Raw genomic sequence first — 14095 nt, 5'->3', positions numbered from 1 at the left:
CCAGTAAGATGCATTGCACAGCATGGATAACCCTGTATGAGGAAGACTGGAAGTACAACTATGTAAAATCTTACCATAACAGTAGATGTCCTTCTCTTCACTATTGCAGTATTCTTCATGTATGGGACCTCCTGCAGAGGATAGCCCAATGTCTAGACAGTATACCAAGCGTTTGTTTCTTATAGGTACCACACATCACATGTATGCTCCCCACACAAGGCATAGGGCATAAAAGTGACACATGGATGCACACACAGAACAGAATGCCCTCAGGGACAAAGGAGAACATGTAGATCCAGAAAGAAAAAAGGAAGAGGGACCCCTTGTCCAGGTATGTAACAGAAATACAGGGCAAGTGCTAGGACAGACGGGGTAGGAGAGAGGGACTGAATCCTGCAACAGTGAAGGTAAGGGCAGCTATTGTTATGGTAAGGTTTTACACAGCTGTACAATGTCCTTCCATATTATTGTTGCAATAATCTTCACCTATGGAGAGTACAAGAGCTTAAGAGGAAACCTGAGAGGAGGAAGGCACAAGAAGAGCCCTCTACAAACCCATGCAGGATAGTCCTGGCAAAACCTTCTCTGGCCTTGAAAATACCATCCAACTTATAATGTTTAGTGAAAGTATGAACAGAGTATCAAGTAGAAGCAAAAAGAATGGAATTTGTATGCAAACCCATAAAAAAGGCAACAGAAGAGGCAACCACCCTAGCAGAATGTGCCTTTACAGTCGAGGAAAGACATTTACCATGAAAAGAATAACAAAATGAAATCCAGGAGGAGATGGTTTGCTTAGAAACAGCCAAACCCAAAGCCCTAGGATGAAAGGAAACAAAAAACTGCTCATATTTTGAATAACCTTCATTTTATCTAAATAATATCTGAGTTGTCTATACAAATCCAAGGTGTGAAGAACCTTCTCACTGATAGAATGCAAAGAAGGAAAAAAGGAAGGAAGATGAATAGACTGATTAAGGGACAACTCATTGACCACCACTGCCATAAAATAATGATCAATATGAAGAGACACCATGTCTCTGTGGAAAAAAAAAAAAAACAAAAAAGGAGGAATAGCCATGAGAGCCTTAGGTTCAGGCACTCCCTTGGCAAAAGTAAGAGCTAAAAGAAGACCAGTCTTCCAAGTACAACGTTGTAAGGAAGCTGAAGAATCAAGCTCAGCCTAGCCTAAGTCAGTTTTTCAAAGATAAAAATTGAGGTCCCAAAAAGGTAGAACATGCTCCCTGGGAAACCTGATATGAAGGACATCTTCAAGAAGCTGTTTGACCTCAAACCTAGAGACCAGAGGGGGGATGCAAGGCCAGACAAGCAGAAAATGTTGACAGTTGAGATTTAACGGAAGAATATGCTGATGCAGCATGGAGCAGGTCATACAAACAACAGAGAAACAGGGGAACCTCCACAGATAGGGGATCCTGATGGCAAGAAAAACACTAGACAGGAAATATTTTCTCTTTGGACAAATAAGATTTTCTGGTAGTGGGTTTCCAGAATACATTTTCCATTTGGACAAATAAGATTTTCTGGTAGCGGGTTTCCTGGCCTCCTGCAGACCCCGGAGCACATCCTCAGAAAAGAGGTGCCTAAAAGGGATCAAAACACTATCACCCACAATGTCAGTTGAAGAGTGGACAGGTAAGGATGGACAAGAGATCCCTTGCCTTGTGTGAGAAGATCCACCAGGTGAGAATCTGTGGTGACTGTCACTGGCTAACTGAGAAAGGAGGAGGAACTAATGCTGTCTGGGCCAAAAAGGAATCACCAGTAAGATTTTGAGAGAGTCCTGTCCAATCTTGTGCAGAACTTGTTACAAAAGAAGAAGGGGGGAAGCATACAGAAACATTCCCCTCCAGGGAAAAGGCAGGGCATCGACTTTCTAAACCAGAAGACTTGGGACTCAGGAACAGAATAGAGGAAGTTGTCTGTTCAGAGGTGAGGCAAAAAGATCTACTTGTCCTTACTGATGGACTATGTCCAGGAATATATCTCTGTGAAGCATCCACTAGTAAGCCTGTGTTCTGAACCTGCTCAAAGAGTCTGCCATGAGATTGCGCTCTGAGGGGAAAAAAAAACAGCCTGAAGAGTTGCCTGATACAAGACAGCTAAATCCTAGACCTGAAGAGCTAGCCTCCAAAGGAGATAGGACCTCATGCCCCCCTGCTTCTTGACATACCACATCACTATGGTATTATCTGTGAAGACTGAGCATACTAGGATGAAAGAGGAAATGAAAGGCTTGTAGAGCCAAAAGCACAGTCCTCATGTCTTTTATGTTGATATGATCCGATCTCTGATGAGGAGACCAGAGACCCCTGGACCTTTAGGGAACCACAAAATGCTCCCCACCCCCACATATGAGGCATCTGTGAACAGCTTCTGAGAGGGAATTGGAAGCCCTGGATTGTAAAAGAGTTGATGAATCCAACACTGTAGCTTGAGCATGAAACAAGGAAGAAGAGGAACATGGAACTCCAAAGGGTGGTAATGTCAGAGTCACAATGATAGGATGTACCACTGCAACTTTCTCATGTGGAGCCTGGTGACAGGGAACATGGGATTGGTGTAGGCCATAAATCCCAGAACCCTGAGAAACTCTGTGGCTATTGCAGAGGAAGAAGAGACTGGAAAAATACTGTCAGGAACAGAATCTTGGGGGTAGGGAGAGATGCCATAATGGGAATGATCTGAAGCCTACAACCGAGGAAATTATGAACCTGGGAAGGCTTAAGGATTGATTTGGGTTCCTATTAGATGACCGAAGATGCATTCTCTATCGAATGCATCTTGGTCGAACTTAAAACAACGAAAAGGCAAAATAGCTAAGCGTTTTTTACGCAAACTCTTTCCCAGGGAAAGAATTCGCTTGGCCGCTTCTGTTACTTTAACGTTTTCAGCACTGTAGTGCAATCTCGGAGTTGGTATATTTAAATAGGGGGTTGTGGGGGGCACAGCCCCCCACTTTATGTATTCTTTCAATTTTTTTTTTTTTTTTGCTCAGATCTGCTCAGAGTTAGTGCAGAATGGCACAAAATACACTGAACCAACCGATATCGCCAACATCCTGGCAAACAGGTTCAGTGCAAACTTTACCCCCCCTCTCACCCCCAAAAGGGCCTATATCCATACCAGAAGTATGTAGAGCTCCTGAAATCACAGACACTCAGGATAAAACAGCCCTCTCCAAAGCCAAAAACACACCATCAATGGGACCGGACGGCATCCCAGGCTGCATCCTACACGAGCTCAAAGACGAACTAACCCCTCACCTAAACACACTGTTCAAACTCAGCCTCTCCACAGGCTACGTACCCATAGAGTGGTGCACAGCAACGGTTATTCCACTCCACAAAGGTGGAGCCACAACAGACCCTGAGAACTATCGCCCTATAAGCCTGACTAGCTTGGTCTGCAAGGCTATGGAGCGCATCATCATGGGACTCATTAACAGAGACATTGGGAACCTCCAAACACTGGACCCTACCCAGTTCAGCTTTGTTAAGGGCAGATCATGCCTCCTAAACTGGTGGACTTCTTTGAGACAGTTACCAAGGCTATAGACGAGGGAAAGGTGGTACACATAGCCTACCTAGACCTCGCAAAGGCCTCCAACACCATTCCCCATTCTGGTATTATAGACAAGCTCACCAGCCTGAACATAAACCCCTACATCACAAGATGGGTTGCCAACTGGCTCACGGACAGAACCCACATGGTGAGAGTTGTGGGAGCTAGGTCGGACTCGAAACTGGTTAGAAGTGGTGTTTCCCAGGGCTCAGTCCTAGGACCCCTCCTGTTCGGCATATACTTCTCAGAGGTACAGGCAAGCACAGGAGGACTATGGCTGACCAAGTTCACAGATGACTGCAAACTTGGGGCTATAACTGACTCTCCGGCTGACACAGACATCCTCCAAAAGGGTCTCACTGAGACGGATACCTGGTCTCAAAATCATGGCCTCAAGCTAAATGCCAAAAAGTGCATAGTCATCCCCCTTGGAAAAAACGAAGTACCCACAAACTACCACATAGGTGGTAGTCCCCTAAATACGGAAAATGTAATAAGGGATCTGGGGACCCAAGTAGATGGTAATCTCTCCTTTGATAATCACATTGCCAAAGTGGTTAGAAAATCCTTCTATGTGGCCCACATAATCACAAAAGAGTTTGCATCCTGATCAAAAGAGGTCATTGTGCCCCTCTACTCATCAGACCCATCATAGAGTACAATGTCCCATTTGGGATGTACCTTAAAAGACACTTGCAACAGCTGGCAAGACCACAGAAGTACCTCACCAAGAGGATCACTGGCCTCAAACAGATGCCCTATGCAGCTCGACTGAAGAAACTCCATCTGTAGTCAGCTACATACCGCCTACTCAGAGGTGATCTCTGCCTGACATACAAGGCAATGTCCAACCCAGAATTGATGGACATGCTCCACCTAAAGAAAACCTTATCCCCTTGAGCCACATGCTCTAGGGATCTAAACCTCACCACAACAATAAATAGGATATGCTGGAGGGACAGATTCCTGTCCCAGAGACTTCCCATGCTTTGGAACAAGATTCCAATCTACATTAGGCAGAGCTCCTCGCTAACACTCTTCAAGAGAAACCTTGACGAGTGGATGGGAAGCAGAAAGTTTACCCCAGGGATCACTTCAGTGGCTCTGCTGGACAGAGGCACAAGGAACTAATCTAAGGGGGCAGTGAAAGCAAACACATTCTGGCTAGGCTTATAAATGCCTTTGGGCAGATAGCCTAGTACCTACCTATGAACCTATTTCCTGTGAAACTTGGGAAGAGGGGAAAAAATATGCTTCAGTTCATGCAAGGCCTTACTCTTATCCTGAAGGGCCTTGAATAAGTTAGAAGCAGCACTCCCAAAAAGACTTTTGTTATCCAGAGGTACATTCAAACGTTTGGACTTTATGTCATCAGGCAAAGCCTGAAGACATAGCCAGGAGACCTCATCACCGAACCAAAGGCAGCAGCCCTTGAAAAGGCATCATCTGCATCATAGCTACATTTGACTGCGTGATGGGCAACCTGAGAAGTGTAGCCTAATAGGGAAAGGGCAGAAGCCTTCCTCTCAGAATAAAGAAAGTCACAAACCACCTTAGAAATCTGAGAAAAGAGGCCAAAACATACCTAATAATATAGGTCTGGTAGTTGATAGCCCTAAAGGACAAGGTGGCAGAGGTGTAAACCTTCTTGCCCAACCTTTCCATAGCCCTACTATCCTTATTAGAAGATAGTAGCTTAGTAGATGGCAACAACGTAGAGAGTTTGTAAGAATAAACTGATACCACTGAAGGGCACTTATAAAGAAATTTGCAGTCCTCAGGTACCTTGCACAACCTATCAGACTTCTTTTGTGCATGAAGCTGAGAGCCAGGAGCTACAGAAGCTGCAGAAAAAGCATCCAAAAGGGCAGCCAGAACAGGAGAGACAGCTAATAGTTTGGGAGACTTCATCTGTAGGAGCTCATAGTACCTCTTTTGAATATGAGAAACCTGGGAACAGTCCCACTTAAAATAGTCCATCATGTGAGCAAAAGTATCTCGAAAGGACTACTTTTTTAAAGGGGAGTCTGGACTAAAGAGTCCTCTTCCTCCAAACTGTAGTTGGGGGGGAATTGAGGAAGAACAGGCCTGGGATTCCTCCTGAGAATCCAAATTTTAGGCCTCTTAATAGTAGTGGATGACTGGGAGAAGCAGGAACAGAGACCCCTTGAGGAAGCTTCATGGCCATCAAAGCATTAAACAAACCCTGAGTGAAATCCTGCTATTTACACTAGGGAATCCTTTACAACAGTGGAAATGGACTTTGCCTTCTGTTTCTTTTTCTGCTGGACATCCCCCCAAAAAAATCCCTCGGAGGGTCAGATCCTTGATGTGACTCAATAATGGTGGTAGGAATTTCCCTTCTCACTAAAATGTAAGGAATCCACCTTGATTACTTGGATATTATCAGTCAAGGATCCCCCTCAACAGACATTGTAAAAGGCCACATAGATGTGCAAAAATTCAGATCCATGCTGGCCTCTGATAGGATCAGAGCAGTGGAATCCGAACCAAGCACTGGACATTCTTCATGGCTTTCACTAGCCTCTAGAGAGGCATCCAGTGGAGGCTGGACAGCAGCTGTATCAGGCCTGACTTTTTTGGCCTTCTTCTAGGCAGCCAGCTGACCCTTCAGGTGGGAAGATTTCTCCACAGCACCCTGAGCCAACAGCTTAAGTCACTGGTTCTTTAGACATATGAAGGAAGAGAGGCAACTACATAGTGTTCTTAGGCACAAATGCCTGGCTGGTAGAGCACTATGTATGATCGTGGTAAGCACCCAAGCAAATAACACACTGGTTGTGATGGCCTTTATGGGGAGTCCGCCTTCCACATTGGCATTTTCTTTTTCTGGATGACATGAACACAATACAAAACAATAATAAATAAAAGATGAAAAGAAACCCCAGTTTGGCACTTATTTGAAAAGCAGCTTGGTAACCAGCACAACGGAAGGGCATTTAGACCGACATACAGTAACAGTGTTTGGACTGGTGGCAAAGAAGTTCTGAGTGTGTGTGCCCATATGTCACCTTTATGCCTTACACCTTGTATGGGGACCATGGGTCTACTACTATTGACCGAAACGACGATTCCCCAACAGAAAACTCACCGACGCCAGATGACCGACAGGTAAGTGTACCGACAGGGTGATTTGCCGACAGCGGAAAGACCGACAAGGGAATGTGCGATCGCGACGCGGTAAGTGTGCGATGGTGACGGAGTTAGGAGCGGTCAGGTAAGTGCTCGAGATGGTGGGATGTCGGGTTAGGTTGTGGGAAAGGTGAGTGTGTGTTCGTGTCGGAGGTATGGTTCGGGTAAGGTAAGTGTGTGCTAGTGAGGGACTGTAGTTTAGGGACGGGTTAAGTGAGTTAGGGTTAGGGTGCAGGTAGGTGATGTGTGCGTTAGTGTCGGAGCTTGGGCTAGGGGTGGGTTAAGTGAGTTAGGGTTAGGGTGCAGGTAGGTGATGTGTGCGTTAGTGTCGGAGCTTGGGCTAGGGGTGGGTTAAGTGAGTTAGGGTTAGGGTGCAGGTAGGTGATGTGTGCGTTAGTGTCGGAGCTTGGGCTAGGGGTGGGTTAAGTGAGTTAGGGTTAGGGTGCAGGTAGGTGAAGTGTGCGATAGTGTCGGACCTTAGGGTTAGGGTTTGGGTCAGGGCTAGTGTGTATGCTATGTAGTGTCATGTGTTGTTTACGTTCCGTGTGTCGGTGTAATGATGTTCGGTGTTTTGCGTTGTCGGGTTTGTGTCGGGTTTGTGTGTTGTCGGTCATCTGGCGTCGGTGAGTTTTCTGTCGGGGAATCGTCGTGTCGGGCATTAGTAGTAGACCCGGGGACCATACATGTGACACCCAGCGCCTATATGAACTAAAGGCTTTGGTATACTGGCCAGAGATAGGGTTATCCTTGGCAGAAGATCCCAGAGGTGAAGAATACTGCTACAGTGATATGGAAGGACATCTGATTCATTACAAAATAAATATTATAGCACATTGTTGTGTAGCTATCTTGTCTTCATTGGTTAGTGGTGTGGTCTCAGTCAGCATATCATGTGAAGAACAAGTCCTAAGCAATGAAAGAAGGTGAGTGCATTTTGAAAAAAAAAATACCTCAAAAGTTAAAGGTCTGGTTTGCTTGGAAAATGGTTGCTCTTTTTTTCACCATAAGAAGAAATAATGAGTTGAGCTGACAATCTTAAATCTTTATTCCTACCAGACAGCATCTGAGTCTGGGTCTCCATTAAATACAGACCCCTCTCCCCTCTGCTCTTAGGTTCAGGGAAGAATACAGAGAGATTAACAAACTGATTCAAAGTAAACTCAGAAATAACCACAGGCATGAGTGAAGGATTAGTTCTAAGAGCTAGCCTATCTTTGTGAAAAACTAGCAGAGCATATAATTGATATGTGTGAGTGAGTGTGTGTGTGTGTGTGTACATAAATGTATATATATATATATATATATATATATATATATATATATATATATATATATACACACACACACACATATATATTTATGGGTCTACTTTGTTTCGTTGAATCTCATTTCACTGAATTTCATTTCACCCCGACCACATCGCTGAAAACACAAATTACTGAAAACTCATTTCACTGAACTGAACTTAGTATATATGGCACTGTGTACAGTACTGTAAGGCAAGTAAAAGGTATATGCCGTTTTCCCCACTGTAGTGCAATCCTGGAGTTAGTATATATAGTTAGGGGGTGGGGTGGGGGGTGTAGACCCCCACCTTGTTTGTTTTATATTGTATTTTACCAAAAACTTCAAAACAATACATTTTAAACAATAGACATGCAGAGTTGCAACACCAATGACTAACTCTCTCCAGAAGACAATATGTACTCAAACTAAGTGGGGGGCTTGCTGTAGAAGTAGAGGTTGTCCTAGTGGAATGGGTTCTGATGGTCCTAGAGGGTGGTTTTCCAAGCAAGGAGCAGCGAAATTGGATGCAGAGTGCTATCCATTTGGAAATGGTCTGTTTGGATATTGGTTCCCCCGTGCCCCTGATTTAAAGCTGACCAAGAGCTGGTCAGTTTTCCTGAATGTCTTTGTATGATCCAGATAAAATCTGAGTTGCCTGTGCACATCCAAAGAATGCAGTATCCTTTTCCCCTTGTTCTGAGGGTTAGGGAAGAAGGTGGGCAGGTTGATGGCCTGGTTGAGGGCAACATCTGTAACCACCTTTGACATGAAAGAGGGGTTGGTTCTCAGGGAGACCCTGTCTGCATGGAATTTGATAAATGACTTAATGGCCATTAAAGCTTTAAGCTCTGACACTCTCCTGGCTGAAGTGATAGCCAGGAAAAAGTCAGTCTTCCAACATAGGTATTTTATTACTGAGGATGCTGCAGGCTCAAAGGGGGGCAGAGTAAGCTTTTCTAAAACATAGTTAAGATCCCAGGCTGGGGTGGGCTGTCTTCTGGGAGGCCTGATATTAGAGGCTCCTCTAAGGAATTCTTTGATAAGAGGGTGGGAGTACAATAGCTGTTCTGTATCAAAGTGTACCGAGATTGCAGAAGCATGGATCTTTACGGAGGAGGAGAGACCCTTATTAAGAAGCTCAGCCAGATAATCTAGAATAAGAGGAATGGAGGGCAGATGAATGTCTACACCCTTGGAATGGCTCCAGGATTAGAATCTTTTCCATTTTCCAGCGTAAAGATTTTCTGGTGCTGGGCCTTCTGGCTTCTGTGATGATGTCAAGGACTTACATGCTTAGCATAGCTTCCTTGTTGGTTATGGTAGAATAAGCCATGGTGAGAGCTTCAGGGTCTGAAGGTCTGGGTGTAGCATCCCCCCCCCCCGGGATAGCAGGTGAGGTATCAGAGGTAGCTGCCAGGGGGGCTGGAGAGATAGGCTGCGTAGCAGTGGGTACCAATGCTGTCTGGGCCAATCTGGGGCAATGAGTATTGCTTTTGGTTTTTCCTCCCTTATCTTGATCAATACTTTTGGAATGAGAGGAAGAGGTGGGAATGCATACACAAAGAGGGTATTCCAGGTCAGGGCATCCACCTTCCAGGCCGTCAGGGCATCCACCTTCCAGGCCAGGTGATGGTACTCCCTGGTGCAGAATTTCTGTACTTGATGATTTAAATGAGAGGCAAACAGGTCCACCTGGAGGGGGGTCCCCCATGTGTGGGTAATTTGCAGAAAAATGACTCTGGATTTGCCATTCATGTGGGTCCAGCAGGTTTCTGCTTAAGTGGTCTGCTAGGGTGTTGTTGATGCATGGTAGGTATTGGGCTATAAGATATAGTCCCATGGATGAGGCTGCTAGCCACAGGTTCATGGCTAGTCTGCACAGGGGGTAAGATTGAGTCCCTCCCTATTTGTTGATGTACCACGACTGTGGTGTTGTCTGCTTTTATGAGAAGAACCCCTGGTTTGAGGTTGGGTTTGAAGGATGCCAGAGAGTTTTGCACTGATATCATTTCCTTATGGTTGATGTGCAAGGGTAGCATTTGAGCGTCCCAGAAACCTTGGATGCATCTGCCTTCTAGGTGGGCTCCCCAAGCTATGTCCGAAGCATCTGTAGTTATGGTCTGGTCTAATGGATGGCGGGTGAATTGAAATCCCTTATTCAGAGCACAGGCCTGGGCCCACCAAAGGAACTCTGATCTTATGCCAGGGATCACAGGCAGGGAGGTGTCCGGAGGATGTGACTGTTGACACCACCGGTTCTTTAGGTACCACTGAATTTTCCTCATGTGCAGTCTGGCCAAAGGTACCAAGAGGATGCATGAGGCAATGTACCCTACAGCTTGCAGGAATTTCCTGGAAGAAAACTGGGTTTGGGAGGCCAGAGTAGTGAAATATTTTGGTAGGAAACTGTTTTTTCTGGGGACAGAAAGGCCATTTGCTGTTCTGTGTCCAGTAAGGCTCCCAGAAATATGATTTTCCTGGTAGGTGTCTGTTTTGATTTCCTTACATTGATAGTGAACCCCAGAGAGGTGAGTAGGGTTTTTACAAATGAGAGGTGCTGCAGGAGCAGTTCCTTGCAGTCTGCCTGGATGAGACAGTCGTCCAGCTAAGGGTAAATCTGTACATTGTTTTAACTGCAAAATGCAATGACAAGAGCTAGACATTTGGTGAATACCCTGGGAGCAGTAGATAAGCCACATGACAAAGCAGAGAATTGAAAGTGTAATGATCCTGCTCTGAAGTGCAGAAATTTTCTGCATGATTCCCTTAGTGGGATGTGCAGGAAAGCATCCTTTAGGTCTAAGGTGACCATACAAGCTTTGTTTGGCAGCATTGGTAGAAGCTGTTGTAAGGTAAGCATTTTGAATTTTAGGATTATCAGGAAAGTATTGAGAAAGGATAGGTCTAGGATTGGACACCAAGTTCTCTCTTTTCTGGGAACAAGGAATAGTCTGGAATAGAATCCTTTTGCAACTTGTTCTGGAGGCACAGGTTCTACTGCCCCTAGGGCTATATGGTTCTGCACTTGTTTTAGTGCTTCTGCCCACTGGTTTGGAGGTAGGTCTGGGTACCCTCTTGGAGGTGGTAGCTCTCAGAAATTGAATTTGTACCCCTGAGCAATGATTTTTAAGACCCATTGATCTTTTGTTATAAAGTTCCAATTTTCTCTCCAAAGGGATAGCCTTCCTCCTAGCTTTTGGTGTGGTGGAGGCAGGCAAGTAGTCATTGAGAGTTTTTAGCATACAGGGCTGTTTTTGAACTCCATGCTCTAGTGTTGGGGGGGGGCACTGTTTAGTTCTTTGCTGGCCCTGAGATTGAGCCGTGGTGGGTCTGTCCTTACGGGTTTTGTCTTGTGCCTGCCTGCTTGGTGCAGGAAAGGTCCAGTGTTTAGAAGGAAAATTTCTGCTGAACCTAGGAGTTTGTACTTGAAGGAAATCTTTAACAGTCTGCATCAATTTTGCGTTGTCTTTTCTGTCCGAAGAAGCTGTCTTTGTCAAGAGGTAAATCCATGATTTTAGCTTTGACATGATCAGGGAGAGGTTGTTCCTTCAACCATGCATGTCTTCTGATAACAGATCCTGTCACTGCTGCCCTGCTAGAAGCTTCTAGGGCGTCAAATCCACAGTGCAAGGAGTGTTTTGCCACCTGAGATGAAGAGTGCAGTAATTCTGCTATCTCTTTATTATTGGCAAAATCTGGTAAAGCAGAAAATTTCTGTTTCAAAAGTTCCAAAGTGTACTATTGATATTTTAATATAGAGAACTGACAGTTGAGAGCCCTTACAGTTAAAGTTGCAGAGGTATATACTTTTTTACCCCAACTGTCTAGGGCCCTGGATTCTTTGTCTGAGGGAGTAGGATTCTTTGCAGAGGTAGCCTTAACTCCCCTAGGTCCCGGAGTAATCACCTTCGGATCTGCTATAGAATTTCTGTAGAGGAATTTATGTGAGTCTGGTACCTGTAGTACCTGCCAGATTTTCTGGGGGCAGGTGGAAGGGTGTCAGGGGTAAGGCTGGATTCTTGGTAAACATCATCTACCACCTCCAAGATGGGTGGGATGGTCAGAGGCCTATGCTGGGAAAGGTCCAGAAACTCTCTCAGTCTTTTCTTGGATTGAGGGAAATACATTGATTCCCATTGGAAGTGTTCCCTGAGGGTGTGGAGGGTTTCCCCAAAGGAAAAGTCCTCTGGAGGTGATGCAGAAGGAATAGATTCTTCTGCATCTGAGTCTTCATAGGCAGTGAGAGGAATTTCCTCTTCAAAAACAGAAGAGTCAGATCCCTCTGAGCCTAAATCCGATTGGATGTATGGAGATGGTTCCCTTCTCCTTTTGGATGGAGTGGCCTGATTACCCCAGATGAAAGTGATGAGATCCTCTGCCATTTTTAGCAATGTAGTTTGAGGAGGGGTAGGAGTAGTGGAATGAAGACTTTTTGCTGTTTTCTTTGGAGTGGGTCTAAGTCTGGCCTGAAGGGTATGCCTATTTGCTGTTGGTGTGTTAAAAGAGAGGGCAAATACCTTGAAGTGAAATCCGAAGTGCGAGCAGTATCCTCGGAAGCTGATGCCTGCTTAGCGGCTACGGACCCAACCAAGGGTGAGACAGCCGAAGGCTCGTTAGACAATGCAGACATCTGCGGCATACAGGACTCCAAAAGAGTCTCAGTAATGGCCTGCGAAGTAATCCAGTTGGGCATCAGGGGCTGCTAAAGCACCTCACTGAATTCCGAAGAACTGACGACCAGTTTAGCGGTGGTGTCATCGGAAGGCTTGGCCTTATGTGGTCTATCTCTATCCTTATCTTTACATTTTGTTGGAAGATCTGCAGTTTGCTGACTGACGCATGCCATATTGGTAATCTGAGATGGAAGATGAAAATAACTGGCTACAAACAGATCTCTACAATGAATAGTTCTAGCGTTAAAGAGGGCACATCGTGATCTGGGCCTTAGCAAGTGACGCAGTAAGAATGGAAGTCTCGGTGTGGTATTTGCTTCCACAGGCGAGGCAGTTATTGACTTTTTCAGACATAGGTTAGTGCAAGAAAAAGGAAAGATCCCCAACGGAGTACTTAGCTTTAGACATTTTCAGCTGAAGTTTGAAATCTGGAAACAGCCGACCAGCACTGTTACGAACTGCTTCTGCTACGGGCTCCACGGCAAGAAAGACTGAGGTAATGGCATTGCCTGCTCTCTTTTATAGCTTGGATGACCTGACATCACCCAGCAAGGGACAGCAGCTGATGCACAAAACCTTGACTCTGGTATTCGGACCAACTGAGGGCTACCACAGCACGGATAACCCAATGGTGAAGACTGCAGCAGTGAGAAACAAAGAACATCAGCTGGTTATGCTAAGCTGCCCAAATCTGTTGCCACAAATAGAAAAAGAACTACATTAATGTGTATGCATCAGTTTCAGTGCTCCTGCTACAGTGATGTGTATATATCATTTTTGGGAATCCTGCTACACTAATGTATATATATCATTTTCAGGGCTCCAGGCTGCAACTAATTTACAGTTGAACAAAAGGAAAAAAAACATGAAAAGCATTTCCTTCAGTAAATGGGTGTGTAAACCACTTCATAACAGTTAATCTATAATGGTGCATTTTAAACAGTAATTTTTAGTAGGAAGTGTCTTGTACAGGTCACCCACCACCAGTTGTGTGCCATTGAAAATCTTAAGCTTTCACTTAAATTTACTGCTAAGTGATTGCCTGCTGGTTGTTGTGTAAACTCTGCAGCAGGTGAATGAGAAGGGTAGGAGGACTGGCTGCACCATACTGGACAGATACAAAATAAGAGGCAAAAATCTGGGCAACTAACAGGGATGATAGGTTGGAGTTGGACAGTGCCGGAGGGTATCCAAGCTAAATCTTAAGCTTTCCTTACTTTGTGCTGCTCACTGCACTCTCTCTATGATACTAACCTGTTGTTTAAAGACCTGTGTCTTCAAGGCTTGGAAAGAGTGCTCCTGACGTTGACTAGCATTGTAACTTACCTCAGGACTTGTTTTCTCCACTAATAAGCTTTGGCATATTTCTGACGGTTGCCTCCTTTTATATTGTCTGC

The 14095-nt window shown here is 45.0% G+C and overlaps 1 protein-coding gene across 1 annotated transcript in view; it reads right to left on the bottom strand.

Moving 5' to 3' along the window:
* KIAA0825 (KIAA0825 ortholog) overlaps nt 1–14095 on the bottom strand; it is a 1661419-nt gene that overhangs the window by 1055602 nt on the left and 591722 nt on the right. The gene's annotated exons all lie outside the window — the stretch shown is intronic.

The sequence above is a fragment of the Protopterus annectens genome, chromosome 2.part2 (genome assembly GCF_019279795.1).
Source record: "Protopterus annectens isolate FY-2018-M chromosome 2.part2, PAN1.0, whole genome shotgun sequence".
NCBI lineage: Eukaryota > Metazoa > Chordata > Ceratodontiformes > Protopteridae > Protopterus > Protopterus annectens.
Note: the sequence above shows the minus strand (reverse complement) of the source record. Positions and strands in the feature narration are given on the sequence as shown.